Here is a 15,804-nt window from a genome sequence, read left to right on the forward strand (position 1 = left end):
CACCACCTGCAAGGTTACTGGTCTCCCACTGAACTTTGGCTCTGGCACCAGCGGAAGGTAGAAGGAGTCTGCCTTTGGTAGCCTCGTGATTTCCCTTTCAAGACTCTCCTTCATTATCCCCCTCACACTCATCAAATCCTGCCTCGTTTCCTATTTGCAATGTATGATAAAGTTTTTTTGGAGGTTTGGGATCTCTACATACTACTTCTATTAAGTACGTGTAAGGAACTTTGAAGAATGGAAACCCTAGGTGACATAAAGAAGTAGTGTCATTCCCACTATATTGATAGCAAGGGTGACTGAATAGTGTATTGTCTAAACAGGGACACTTTTTAAAGTGAAAGTTAAGCATGCCAGGACAACAGGGATAAAACAGAACTCTCCCAGGCAAAATGGGAAGCATCTAAAGGTGGAAATGTTTTTGGGCTGAGAAGACCTGCTTATGGTCTAAATTATAGATAAATGTAGATTAACACATGCTAGGCCTCCTCCTTCAGCTGGCTCTGCCTCTATGTCATGTGCCACTGTGCACTTGGCTGGGACACAGCATTCCTTCCGACAGACTACAGTACAAGAGATAACCCTCCATCTACCACCTGAGGGTAACTCACAAAGTGCACCCCTTCTGATGCCTGCTTCCACAAGCAGAGTGTAGGTCTTTTTCAAAGTAAAGTGCTGTCTTTCTTTCAAAACAAAACAGAACAGAACATTACAGTACAAGTTTCTGGATGATGATTCCACTAATTCTAAGTCATTCTATGTGTAAAATGGAAGTTTCCATAAACCGTGCAGTTTGAATATACAGAGAGTCAGGATACCTCTCACACAACTGGCAACTGGCTAGATATTGTGCAAGATTTGTTGTTGTTGTTGTTGTTTGATTCTGTTTACTTGCCTGGAAAATAAATAGTTTCAACCAGAGGCTGTCAGAATATATTTTAGCTTTGCTTCTTTTTTTTTAATTTTTTTTTAACACTCATGTATTATTGAGAGACAGAGCGTGAACAGGGGAGGGGCGGAGAGAGAGGGAGACAGAGAATTGGAAGCAGGCTCCAGGCTCTGAGCCCCTGGACGCGGGGCTCGAACTCACAAACTGCAAGATCATGACCTGAGCCGAAGTCAGACACCCAACCGACTGAGCCACCCAGGCACCCCTAGCTTTGCTTCTTATTCTGAGTGTCATGTGTATGTATGTACACAAATTCATGTACACTCTTTGTTAAGAAAGTGGACTTAAAATGAGTGTGTCAAAAGCAAAGAACAAAGGAAAACCAGTAACCTCAAAAAATGTTTTCTGAATGTGGTATCACAGAATTCATCCAGGCCAGCAAACATGAGTTTGCCTACCTTATTCTTAAATATTTCTTTCTTTTATTAAAATTTTTAAAGTTTATTTATTTACTGAGAGAGAGAATGCAAGCAGGGTAGAGGCAGACAGAGACAGAGAGAGACAGAGAGAAAGGAGACAGAAAGAATCCCAATCAGGCTCCGCAATGTCAGCGCAAAGCCCGATGCAGAGCTCGAATTCACAAACTGTGAAATCATGACCTGAGCCGAGACCAAGAGGCTGTTGCCTCACTGACTGAGCCACCCAGGCACCCAACCTTATTCTTAAGTATTTCTAGAGAAAATGCTGCTGCAACCCCATTCCAGTAAGATGACGCCCTTAGAACCAGAAAGTTCCAATTCTTTTCAGTTTATATCTTCTGAAAACAGGATAGTGTTGGAAGTTCAAAAAAGGACAAGAAGATTGTAACTCAAGAGTTTCGAACACCTCTCTGGAGTTAGCTAGTTCCGTCAACCATGAATTGCTCCCCTCACTTCTTCATTTTCCAGAGCTGTGGGCTACAGTGATGCCCACAGGGACTGCAGTTGAGAACAATTAATTGACTCTTTTCCTGTACCAACACCCAAAGGTAAGCAGCAAATTGACATTTTGAGAGGTTATTGGTATGATGCAGAAAGTTCTGAGTTACAAGATAAGTAAGTGGAAGATTCATTGATTTAAAGCCATAGCTAGCTAGCATTTACTAAGTTTTGTAAAATATAGCAGGCAGCCATCTCTGCCTTGGGAGTTTACAAGAGTCTAAATCAGACAGACAAGTGAGACCCAGAAATCTAATGAGACCAAGTGACAAATGCAGAATGAGAAAATGAAATGAAGCTTAGCATCCAATAGTGACTCCAGAAACCAAAAAGTAACCCAGAAAAGCCTTCCCTGAAGACCCAGGAAAGTACCTGAAGTTTTCAGTAAGGGCTTAGTTTCCAAATAGCACCTTCGTTGCTGGAGAAACAATACAGGATTCACACTACCTCTGCAGGCAGATCTGACTTCCAAATGGCTCAGTACTACGTCTTTGGAGTGGCTGCCCCAGGCAAGTCTTGAACACCACTGAGATTTCCCACAGTAAGTGTCTTTGTGTGTATTGTGGCAAAGAGGAGGAAGAGAGCTGAAATCGTTTATTGGCCTCTTTCCTATACCCTTCTTCCTCTTGTTCCTTTAAAAACAATTTAATGAAGGTAGAAGAACATTATAAAAAATATTTTTTCCACTGCACACATGCTCCTTTTTAGTCCTCATCACATTATATTCAAACCGGGCGTTGTGCCCAGCTCCTTGCAGTAGATCAAGTGGGTGGCCCAAAAGATCTCTCAGGGCCCATGTCCTTCACAATATGACTCTTCAGCTCTTCCCCTGAAGAGATGGAGTTTATTCCCCATCTGCTCCACCCCTACCTCGAATCTGGGCTGTACTTTAGACTTACTTTTGGCCACCAGAACATGACAGAAGTGATTCTGCGTCAGTTCTGAGGCTATGTCTCAAGAGATCTTGTTCATTGCCCTTGACGTCTTGGATCCTCACCATCATGTGAACGAGCTCAGGGTAAGCTGCCAGACGATGAGAGACCACATGAAAAGAGTCCAAGTTGTCTCATTTGTCTTAGCCAAAGCGCTCCAGACTTGCCAGTGCCCTGTTGAATTGCCAGCTGATAACAGGTAAATGAGTAAGCTCAGCTAACATCAGTCAAGCCTGGCTTACACAAGAAAAACTATCCATTTGACTCAGAATCATGAACTAAATAAATGTGTGTTGTTGTATGCTACTGTTTGCCATGCAGCATTATTATGGCAACACATAACTGCTATACCTCCCTACTAAATTTATTCACACAGACCTTAATATGGGACAGATGAATTAATAAATAAATAATGAGTGAATACATGAAATTGATACCATAAACTACATGCTACGATTTTAAAGGGATTCTGCCTCATTAAACACAGAAGAATTCTGAATTATCATCTTATGTTTTCCTAACTAGAAACTCTTCCTCTGCCTCAGTGCATCTTAGAATGCCTGACACTGACTGAGCATGTAGATCACTCTACTGACCTCAGGCAACCACTCAGCCAGCTGTGCTCACTCTGTCTCTGAGCCAAAGTTATGCAAGCAGAGGAACAGCACAGAGGAATGATGCAGGACTATAGGGTGTCTGCCCATTCTCGTCCCCAGATGTGGAAAGGGGGGGGTGGTAGAGGTTGCTCACTGATGTTTCTGCCAAGAGTGGAGGGAAGAATGAATAAACAAGTATGCTTTGGAATGAAAGAAAAGAAAAAAGAAAACTTTTCTTCTCTCTCCCAGTCATGCACGCACACACACACACACACACACACACACACTCAGCACAGATGTTGCCACACAACACATCAAAATTCCGTAAAAACAAACAAAACTCTGTGATGAATACAATGGAATCTGCAGCCAAGGAGACCAGAAAATACTTGAGAAAATGTCTAGTAACTGGGGAGGACAGACACAGCTGTCTCGGAGGGCAGCACAGAGGCTCCAGATTTAGAGAAAGGGGGCATCTGTGTGAGCTGGAGAGCTAAGGAAGGCTACAGAAGTCTGACTTGACCCAAACTTTAGAGGCCCCGCTCAATGTGGCCAGATCTTGAGGTACAACTGTAAGTCTGGATGAAGATGCATTACAAAGCAAATAGAGGCTTGACAGTGAGACTACCATGGAAAATTTTCAGAGGAACCAAGTGGCTGCAAAAATCTTACATAAAAGAGTTATGGTAAGGTTAGATTGTATGGTGCTGCCATATCTTCCTGTGCAGATTTGGAGAAGTACAGGTAAAGAAAGAGTGGGGTGGTGATGTACTACAAGTATGAAGTGTTAAGGCTTCATTCTAAGGGCAAGGCATGTGATGCAATTAAAATGAAGTTACGCGAGTCAAAAATAGGGAGCATTTGGACAGAGGTTAAAATGGTCATACCGTACTGCTCTCTGCAAGCATTCAATAAACATAGACTCATAAAAATATACTTTTCCCTTGAGATCTTAGATTTATAGTGCATTTCCCTGGTTTTTAAACTCTCTAGAGTTGGTGAGACTTTCAAACCAATATTTACAAGGGAGCTCATGCTTCACACTCCATAACTTTTAGGGCTGGCAGAAGTGAGGGGGAGGGGAACACCTCTCTTTTCATCCCATCCCAACACAATAACGGATATAATCCTGCAGGAGTCTCTGAGCAAACAGCTGTGTTTAAACTCACATTTCCTTCTGTCACAGCCTGGTGATTCACGTTTCATTCCTCCTCCTACCTCCCTCCTTGAAACTGTAGTCCACAAGCTCATTGTTCCTGCCCACATCCCTCTTTTTTTTTTTTTTTTTTTTTTTTTTTTTTTTTTTTTTAAGTAATCTCTATGCCGAACATAAAGCTTGAACTCACCACCCTCAGGTCAAGAGCTGCATGCTCTACTGACTGAGCCAGTCAGGCATCCCTGCCCATGTCCCTCTTGTTTTTCCAATGGCAAATGGGTGGCTGGCTCATAAGAAGGTTCTTCTTAATACTGCTTCATTCATGGGGTTGGAAGCAAAGGCTTCCTCTTTTCTCTTCTCTCTCCTCAATGAGATGGGCAAATGTTGTTTTAGGGACCCCTAACCCTAAAGAACCCAGTGCTGCTTGAAGAGTTTGCTTTAATGCCTCTCCCTTTATAGCCTTCAAAAGAGCTTCTTCATCAGATTTAAGGTATGGTATGTCACTCAGTGAGCCAAACAAAAGCTGAATACAACTCACACTGACATTTATGGTATTTTGTGCTTAATGACTCTTATACTACACTTCCTAAATTACTCTCATAAAAAAAACTGAATTTGAAAAGCTATTTTTCTCAACTGCCACTAATACTCATCTCATTTTGTTCTGTTGCACAATTGAGCAGGACAGATTTAGTCCCTGTTGATATGCTCAAATTTTTCCTTTCCTCCTGCTTTTCAGGCTACAATGTTTTCTTTTTGTTTTTGTTTTTTAAGCTGAGGGCAAACTAAATTTTCAACTACCTGTAACAATCTGATTTTTAAAATGTATCCTTCCAGTGGTTTCCTTTTGTACAGAAAAACAGACCATAGGCCTAAGACTGGTTTCAGAGTGTGCAACATAGAGCCAATCTTTGGATACTCCATCTGTCTTATGAACAAGGAAAAAGCAATTTGTTCTTTTTGCCCCAAAAGGAAGATTTGGTACTTCTGTGGTTGAGCAGTGCTAAGCCAGGGTTAAAATAAGAGCAGGGCACTTGTGTGCATATAAGATCAGGGCTTTGAAAATGCTACTATGTTATCTATTTTTACTTAGTGCCACGAACATTCTGCAATAAATATTTTTCAGGAAAGAAGCCCATGTAATAACCTAGCTCTTTAATCCGCAAGCCCCAGGCATTTTCATTAAGTCATTCAATACCAACAGCACTGACTGGACAAAAAAGCTGGGGCTTATAAACCAAAGTATCACTTCTATAGAAGGCTTATTCTAACTACTCTTATAAACACGGTCTTCGTTCAAAATCTGGGTTACCTACAAAGAGAGAGAAAAAACAAGAAAGGACAAGATAAGAAAAAGCAAATGTTATTATCTTAAAAAACAAAATAAGTATTTCGAAGGTGATGAAGGCAGTAGCAGAAGAGATCTGCTCCCAAATTTTTTTTTTTATTTCAACTATAGTATTGAGTCCCTAAAAAGGACAAGAACTGGTATAACGAAAGCATGAGATACAGACAGTAGGTGCCTATTCTTACACATCTCATAAATGAATGAATTCATTTTTTCATTTTGAAAACGTTGATGAACAACTGCCACATTTTAGGCACTAGGCACAGTGCGACGTACTAGAGCCACTAAAACAGGATTCATACCCTCTAGTGCTCACAGTGGAAAGGAAGAAATAAATACGTACAAACAATTATAATAAAATTCAAAATGTTGACAAAAGTGAATTATATTTGCGTTCATCTAGTGTTCTGTCATTACTCATTCAATCACTTATTCACTCATTCAACATTTATTGGGTCCTTTGTTTCAGGCGTTGTTCTTAGACATGGGAGATGAAAATGAACAGGATCATTAACAGGAGTTCTCTTATAGTAGAAGGATGCCATTGAACACATGATTGACAATGCAGCGTGAGATGTGCTATTAACAGTAAGATAGTCACAGAAAATGGGGCAAATGACTGCCTATGTGAGCTGAGAAAAGCAGTGACAATGATCCTTAACTCAACTGATAGAAAACCCTAACCTGCAAAGTAAGGATTTTCTACAGATGAAAAAAGTGAGGGAACCTTTAAAGATGTAGCCTTTCTTATTTGTGAATATGCTCATTTTCTTCCTACCTCTGCCTTACAATGTATTTCAGGATTAAGGGATAATCTGGCAAGCCATTCTTAACTTCAACCTTCTAGAGTGTCAGCCATGGAAGCAGCATAGGATTGACTATGCTTGGGAAACGATTAGACGTCAGGGAAAACGAGCTATGAGAACTTAACTGGAGGTTTCTATTATTAGAAATGGCATGGACCGGGAGGATGGGAAGACAGTGGAGTAGAAGGATCCTAAGGTCACATGTCCCATGGATACAACTAGATAACACTCACATCACTGTAAGTAACCCAGAAATAGACTCAAAGACTGTCAGAAAAAACTCTACAACTAAGGTAGAGAAGAGAACACATTGACGAGGTAGGAAGGGCAAAGACAGTTTTTGAGCAAAACAGAGAACCACAGGTCAATATCCCTGATGAACACAGATGCAAAAATTCTAGCAAGCCAAATCCAGCAAAACATTAAAAAAAAAAAAATATTCGTTACAATCAAGTGGGATTTATTCCCAGGATGCAAGGGTGGTTCAATATTAAAAAATCAAACAAAAAGCATTTGACAAAATACAATATCTATTCATGATTACAAACCTCAACAAAGTAGGTCTAAAGACAACATACCTCAACATAAAGTCCTTACGCTAAAATCTCACAGCAAACATCTTATTCAATGGGGAAAAACTGTTCCCCTAGAGTCAGGAACAAGACAAGGATGTCCACTCTCACCACTTTTATTCAAAATAGTATGGGGAAGTACTAGCAATAGCAATCAGACAACAAAGAGATTAAAGGTGTCCAAATTTGTAAGGAAGAAGTAAAATTTTTACTATTTGCATATGACTTTTACTATATGCATATGGCATATTATACACAGAAAACCTGAAAGACTCCACCAAAACACAACTAGAACTGATAAATGAATTCAGTAAAGTTGCAGGACACAAAATCAATGTATAGAAATCTGTTGCATTTCTGTATACCAACAATGTAGAGGAGAAATTAAGAAAACAATTCGATTTACAATAGCACCAAAAATAACAAAATACCTAGGAATAAACCTAATCAAAGAGTTGAAAGACCTGTACTCTGAAAACTATAAATAAAACACTGATGAAAGAAATTCCAGATGGGGCAAAGAAATGGAAAGACGTCTCATTCTCATGGGTTGAAAGAACAAATGTTGTTAAAATGTCTCTACTACTCAAAGCAATCTACACATCCAATGCAATCCCTATCAAAATGTCAACAGCATTTGTCACAGAACTAGAACAAATAATCCCAATATTTGTATGGAACCATAAAAGACCCAACTGGCCAAATCAATCTTGAAAAAGAAAAACAAAACTGGAGGTATCACAGTTCCAGAATTCAAGTTATATTACAAAGCAGTAGTAATCAAAATAGTATGGTACTGGCATAAAAACAGACACGCAACCAATAGAACAGAACAGAAAACCCAGAAATGAACCTACAAACATACGGTCAATGAATCTTCAACAAAGCTGGAAAGAATATCCAACGGGAAAAAAGACAGTCTCTTCAACAAATAGTATTGAGGAAACTGGACAGCTACGTGCAAAAGAATGAAACTGGACCACTTTCTTACACCATACACACAAATAAACTCAAAATTGATTAAAGACCTAAATATGAGACCTGAAAACATAACAATCCTAGAAGAAAGCACAGGGAGCATTTTCTCTGACATCAGCCACAGCAACACTTTTCTAGATATGTTTCCTCAGGCAAGGGAAATAATAGCAAAAATCAACTATTGGGACTACATCAAAATTAAAAGCTTCTGCACAGAGAAGAAAATAATCAACAAAACTAAAAGGCAACCTACTGAATGGGAGATGATAGATACAAATGACATATTTGATAAAGGGTTAGTCCCCAAAATACATAAAAAACTGATACAACTCAACACCCAAAAAACAAATAATCCACTTAAAAAATGGGCAGAAGACATGAACAGACATTCCTCTAAAGAAGACATTCAGACATCCAACAGACATATGAAAAGATGCTCATAATCACTGATCATCAGGGAAATGCAAATCAGAACTACAATGAGATATTACATCACACCTGTCAGAATGGCTAAAATCAAAAACACAAGAAACAACAGATGTTGGTGAGGATTTAGAGAAAAAGGAACCCTCACGTACCATTGATGGGAATGCAAACTGGTGCATCTGCTATGGAAAACATTACGGAGGTTCCTCAAAAAGTTAAAAATAGAACTACCCTAGGATTCAGTAATTGCACTACTGGGTATTTGCCCAAAAAATACAAAAACAGTAACTCAAAGGGATACATGCACCCCTATGTTTATTGCAGCATTACTTACAGTAGCCACATCATGTAAGCCAAATTATGGAATGGGGCACCTGGATGGCTCAGTCAGTTGAGCGACCGACTTCAGCTCAGGTCATGATCTTGCAGTTTGTGAGTTCGAGTCCCCTCTTGGGCTCTATGCTGACGGCTCAGGGCCTGGAGCCTGCCTCAGATTCTGTGTCTCCCTCTCTCTGCCCCTTCCCCGCTCATGCTCTGTCTCTGTCTCTCAAAAATGAATAAATGTTAAAAAAAATTATGGAAGTGCCCATCAATAGAGGAATGCATAAAGAAGAGGTGGTGTATATCTATAATGGAATATTATTTAGCCATAAAAAGGAATGAAAGCTTGCCATCTCCAACAACATGAATGAAGCTAGAGAGTATAAAGCTAAATGACATAGATCAGTCAGAGAAAAACAAATACCATATGATTCCACTCATATGTGGAATTTAAGAAACAAAACAGCAAAGGGGAAAAAAGAGAAGACAAACCAAGATTCTTTTTTTTTAATTTAAATTCAAGGTAGTTAACATACAGTGAAGTACTGGTTTCCAGAGTAGAACCCAGTGATTCATCACTTCCAAATAACACCCAGTGCTCATCCCAACAAGTGCCCTCCTTAATGCCCATCACCCATTTAGCCCATCTCCCCACCCAGCTCATCTCCGGCAATCCTCAGGTTGTTCTCTGTATTTAAGACTCTCATGGTTTGCATCCCTCTCTTTTTTTTTTTTTTTTTTTTTTTTTTAACGTTTTATTTATTTTTGAGACAGCGAGAGACAGAGCATGAACGGGGGAGGGGCAGAGAGAGAGGGAGACACAGAATCGGAAGCAGGCTCCAGGCTCTGAGCCATCAGCCCAGAGCCCAACGCGGGGCTTGAACTCACGGACCGCGAGATCGTGACCTGAGCTGAAGTCGGCCCCTTAACCGACTGAGCCACCCAGGCGCCCCAGCATCCCTCTCTTTTTATCTTATTTTTCTTTCCCTTCCCCTATGTTCATCTGTTGTATTTCTGAAATTCCACACATGAGTGAAATCATGATATTTTTCCTTCTCTGACTTATTTCACTTAGCATAATACTCTAGTTCCATCCACATTGTTGCAAATGGCAAGGCTCCATTCTTTTTGATCACCAAGTAATATTCCAGTGTGTGTGTGTGTGTGTGTGTGTGTGTGTGTGTGTGTGTGTACACACCACCTCTTCTTTATCCATTCATCAGTCGATAGACATTCGGGCTCTTTCTATAATTTGGCTATTGTTGACAGCAGTGCTATACATGTTGGGACGCATTCTTAACTACAGAGAACAAACTGATGGTTACCAGAGGAGATGTGGTTATGGAAATGGGTAAACTAGGTGATGAAAATTAAAGGGTATATTTATCATGATGAGCACTGAGTGATAATTAGAATTGTTGAATCACTATACTGTATACCTGAAATTAATATAACATTGTATGTTAACGATACTGGAATTAAACAGCTTCATAAAAAATAAATAAAAGAGGGGCGCCTGGGTGGCGCAGTCGGTTAAGCGTCCGACTTCGGCCAGGTCACGATCTCGCGGTCCGTGAGTTCGAGCCCCGCGTCGGGCTCTGGGCTGATGGCTCAGAGCCTGGAGCCTGTTTCCGATTCTGTGTCTCCCTCTCTCTCTGCCCCTCCCCCGTTCATGCTCTGTCTCTCTCTGTCCTAAAAATAAATAAACGTTGAAAAAAAAAAATTAAAAAAAAATAAATAAATAAATAAAAGAAATGGGACAAAGAGCCCATTAACCACATCTAAACTTTCCTTTAAAAAAAAAAAGGATACCAAATTACACAAAGGAATGCATTATTTTAGCTTGTTTTTAATATTTTAGAATGAGCACTCTAATGTAGAAAAGGTCACCTTTTAAACCCATCATCTTCATGCTTCTTTACAGTATAGGAAACAGATTTGCAAAAAATATTTAGGACTAAGATAACCCATCCCCATTATTGCATTCCTTGAATGGTGAGGAGTAGCTTGCCATAGTGTGGGTGGGACATGGAGTGGAAGGAAGGCAGTTAGTTTCCTTTCTTACACAGCTTTTTGTTTTATAGGGAACTAAAACCTGCTTGATTTTCAACATTCCTATTATATAATTGGTTTCTCTGTGCTTATCACTAATTCTCTCCCATAATCTTCCAACGGAAGTATAAAACTCTTTCTAATACAGTGTAACAGGTTGTTAAATTGAAAATGCCAGCTAAGTCATTGTAATATACTACATATGAAATCTCCTATGCAAAAAATTTCAAACCAAAGTACAGATTTTAAGAGATACCAGAGAACCAGTTAGTTCTAAAACCACAGGAGGATAAAGAAAGGTCAAGAGATTGGAAATGAAGATATGATTTCCAAAGAAGGGTGTGTGTTTGTGCATGCACACGCACCCATGCACACTACTAGGCTCTGAGTTTCACTTTCTGTGAGGGAAAAAGGTGGGATGATAACCCTTGGCAAAAAGGGGCTTCAAAAAAGAGCTTAATATGTCTTCCCTGGAGTGTGAGACATGAGATGATTGAGATCTGACAGGCAGGCAGGAGGGGCAGGTGGTGACTTATTTGGGCAATGAAGCAACATATTTCTGGGAGAGGAGCTGAGGATCTCATGGATAGAACTAGCCTGGGGACATTTTTTGCCCTGCTCAAGAGGACTCTCTGGCAGGGCTACTGAGCTTCTAAAGGAAGAGGCAATAGGAAATGGTGGCTGTGTGGACAGGTAGAGAAGCAGCCTCACGCTCCTGCTGCGGGTGCTGTAGCTGGGTGAGCACAGCGTGGGGGGGGGGCATTCCTGCAGAACCCCCAGAGCAGCCCTAAGAGGAAAACCAGTTCCAAACATCTTAACAGCAGAATCAGGGCTAATCTGAAATTTTTTTCTCCACTTTTCCCTTTCTCCCACCAAACTGCACTCCCCAAAACCCACAGCATCAGTAGTAACAGCTTGCAAGTGGCAAACAAGTGGTCGGCAAGCACAGAAAAAATCACCTGCCCCTCTCCCACTGACAGCGGCTGGTCTGCCTCAGTGCCAGGTGGAGACTGCATGATAAACCAAATGCATGACTGTAGTTATGGTTTAGTTATAGATCATGGATATTCTAATTTACATATTGAGAGCATATGTGAAATGGAAAGTTTCAAATTCAAAGGATCAAATTTCTGGTCTTTCTCTACAGACAATTTCATTTCTGCTTCAAACTGCCAATTCTTTCCTGAGCTCGTCTTTTCTAGTAAAATTACTGAAAGCACATGGTATTGCCTATCACTCTTTTCCTAAACTTTTCCCCAAAGCTATAGGCTGAGTAGAAACATGGTCTGCTTTTCAAGTCTCCAGAGGACAGTTTTGCTAATTGTTTTCCTACGGCATGACAATAGAAGTTTATTTTTTGGCCCCATGAAATGTCTCTTTTTGATTGGCAGGTGGCTATGTTCCAAGCATCAAGCAGCACTTCAGAAATCCAGTCTCTTTCAATTTTATGGCTCCACCATCATCAACCTGTAGCTTCACAGGCCAGCAAATTCATTTCTGCATGAGCCTGACAGAAGGGAAAAGAACACAAAGCATCTTTTATCAGAATTTTTTTGTGAACCAGGCCCCAAAATGTCATCAATCACTTTGTCTTGAGTTCCACTGGTCAGAACCCAGTCACATGGTCACATCTAACTCTAAGAGAGCCTGGGAAATGCAATATATATTTGTGCAAAGGAAGAAGAAACCGGCTTGGTGAACAACTAGACTGCTTCTGCCACTGGAGTGTTTTATTGTCTAAGAGTGAGCCAATTAGCTATGTGAATGAACTTCTGGAGAATTTATCCAGAAGAAAGGAAGGGTGGGAGGAATCAATTACTGAAAAACGTAAAAGAACAATGGAAGACAAAAATAGTGTTTTGATTACATCTCTAATTTGGGCTTGTTTGAAGCATAATTTTCAGCTGTCAAATGCACAACACCAGGTAATATATCAGTTGTGTTTTTACTTTGAAAACATATCTCTTACAGACCTCTGGGCGGATTTTTCTAATCTGGACTGACTGTTCTCACATCTGTTACACAACTATCATCCTGACACTTTCCTTCACCATCATCCAGACAAGGCCTTTACCTTGCTCCTGTTTTTTTTTTAACGTTTACTTATTTTTGAGAGAGACAGACAGAAGGCAAGTGGGGGAGGGACAGAGAGAGAGGGAGACCAGAATCCAAAGGAGGCTCCAGGATCTGAGCCTGACGCAGGGCTCAAACTCATGAACAATGAGATCATGACCTGAGCCGAAGTCAGATGCTTAGCCAACTGAGCCGCCCAGGCGCCCCTATCTTGTTCCTGTTTTGTAGCGTGTTTCACTCAGATCGGTGGACTCCCTCCCTTACTGTTTGATCCCTTTTTTTTTTTTTATGGAAAACAACCTCTAGTAGTGTCCTGAGAAATAGTGCACAGAGGACTCATTTTTAGAGATCCTGCATATCTGAAAGTATTACTCTGCATTCCTAGTTGATGGAAAACTTGGCTGACAATGGATTTCTAGGCTCCAATTCATTTTTCCTCAGGATTTTGAAGGGGACTACTTCACTGTCTAACTACTATCTTTTGAATGGGCCCTGCTATTTCCATTCAGCTGCTCTTGGGATCTTCTTTGTATCCTTAGGGTTCTGCAATGTCATATTATGAGTTGATGTTGATTTTTTTTTTATCATTCATTTCTGAGTACTTGGAGGACTCTTTTGATCCAGAAATTCATAGCTTTCAATACTTGGAAGTCTTCTCACATTGTTTTTTTATGATTTTTTCCCTCCCTTTCTTTGCTTTTTGTTCTTTCTCAAAAACCTAATAGTTGAGTGTCTTGCCCTTGACCGGTCCACTAGCTTTTAAAAATATTTTCTTTCTTATTTGCTTTCTCTTTCTCTTTTTGTTCTAAATTTTTTGGAAGAGTCCCCGCTTTACCTTTCACACTTCTATTAAATTATTTACTTCTGCTAAAAATATTTTTATTTAAGACTTTGGTATTCTCTCAATTTTTTTATACCTTCCTGCTATTGCTTGAAGAATAAAATACATTCCAAGTCCCTAAGAATATTATCATTTTTTCTTCTGCTTCAATACTTTTTTTTCTTCTGAGTTCCTTTCATTTTAGTTGTCATCTATGACTTGTATATAAGATGCTTTCTTCATGTATCTAGTAGTCCTTGAATAACCATTCACATTGATAACTCTGATGGCAGAACAACCCATTTGGTGAGCCTCATTGCAAGGCGGTCAGGACCTAGGAATGTCAGGAAATGTAGATTTTTTTTGTTCCTCTGGAGCCAATCAAGAACTCCAGGAAGGAATCTACTAATACATTGCCTGTTGGAGCTAAGTGACCACCGTCCACATTTTGCATAGAGAGAGAGAGAAGAGCAAGGGGCTTATCAATATATAAAATTTAGATATTATGTCCTCTTTTTTCAATTTATCATTTCATCTTTCATTCTGCTATTTCTGATGTCCCCAGATCTAAACTTTCTTAGGTTTGATTTTTCTAGGGAGCAAACCTCCTGTGCTCTGCAAGAGCTGAGAGAGGAATTGCATTATTGTGGGCAATACTACAAGGAATGAAGAAGTCCTTATATATATCTTCCATTTAACTTTATCTCCACTCTTACCTTTTTCCTTCAGAGGTATCTGGTGCCTTCTGGAGTTTTGTGACCTGCTTCATGGGGCCCCCCATCTGCAAGCAGTTAGCTTTTAGCTTTTTTCACTCTGCTCTTCCATCTGCCAAAATTTTGGGGACTTCCAAAAAAATCTTATGTTAGCCTTGCCCTCTGGGTAATGCATCTTTTTAATTCTTTTAGTATTGTTTCAGTGGGGATTTGGTAGAGAAAAAAGGTAAGGTGTGTGCAATTAATCCTCCACATTTAACTACAAGCCTAATAACACTTTCAGATGTCTTTTTTCCTTCCCACACATATTACTATATCCTAGCATGTTTAAATTTCTAAGAGACAGGTGCACACATTTATAATAAAGCAGTCATTTCAATACTTCATAGCCTTTAAAAAGCAAAGACTAAAGAAATTTGTTGCCTAACCTTTGTCATTTAAGCCTGAATGGATATCCTCGAATGAAAACACAGGTTGTACTACAAACCCAAACAGTATTAAAATTGTATGATGCAACAGAATTGCCTGAAAGCTCAGTAGAAAAGGACATCTCCCCCAGTAGAGTTTTGTGATTTTTTGTTGTTGTTGTTTTTTTGGGTTTTTGTTTCTTTGTTTGTTTTTGGCTTATAAGTACTATGAAGTGTAATGGTGTATCTGCATGTCAGTCATCCATATATTTCTTTCATTAACTTTGTCAAATTCTGTTTTCAAAGAGCCCCGTTTGTCCTTAAAGGCTAGCCTGCACTTGCTAGGAAACCAGCTTCGGCATTGTCTTTCCCAGTGGCCTACTGTATGGATGCTGATGAGATGCAAAACAGAGACATCTAAAGGAATTTTTAGGAACTGAAATATTAACATCTATCCTTAGGTCTGATTAATTCCCTTGGAAATATGGCATTGTGTTTATTATGAAGCTAGGAAATGTCGTTTTGTAAAATTAAATCCAAAGCCAAAATAATCTGCCTTTGGAAGCAGAGTTACTGGAACAAAAATATCAAAATTCACTTATTTGCCCTAAAGTTACTGGAAGGAAATAGACTTTCACTAAGCTATTTCTATTCATATTATATTCTGGTTTTTATTGTATTTGTCTGTAGTCCTATGTGTTATAGAGGTAACAAAACAGTCAACATAAATAAGTAAAT

At 39.6% G+C, this 15,804-nt stretch overlaps 1 long non-coding RNA gene across 1 annotated transcript; it reads left to right on the plus strand.

Moving 5' to 3' along the window:
• Positions 1-3,804: 3,804 nt before the first annotated feature.
• Positions 3,805-12,986, plus strand: LOC123582973. Its single transcript, XR_006704678.1, has 2 exons — positions 3,805-4,080; positions 12,445-12,986. It is a non-coding gene; the product is annotated as an uncharacterized LOC123582973 (long non-coding RNA).
• Positions 12,987-15,804: the final 2,818 nt, after the last annotated feature.

Source organism: Leopardus geoffroyi, chromosome B1 (assembly GCF_018350155.1).
Source record: "Leopardus geoffroyi isolate Oge1 chromosome B1, O.geoffroyi_Oge1_pat1.0, whole genome shotgun sequence".
NCBI classification, from domain to species: domain Eukaryota; kingdom Metazoa; phylum Chordata; class Mammalia; order Carnivora; family Felidae; genus Leopardus; species Leopardus geoffroyi.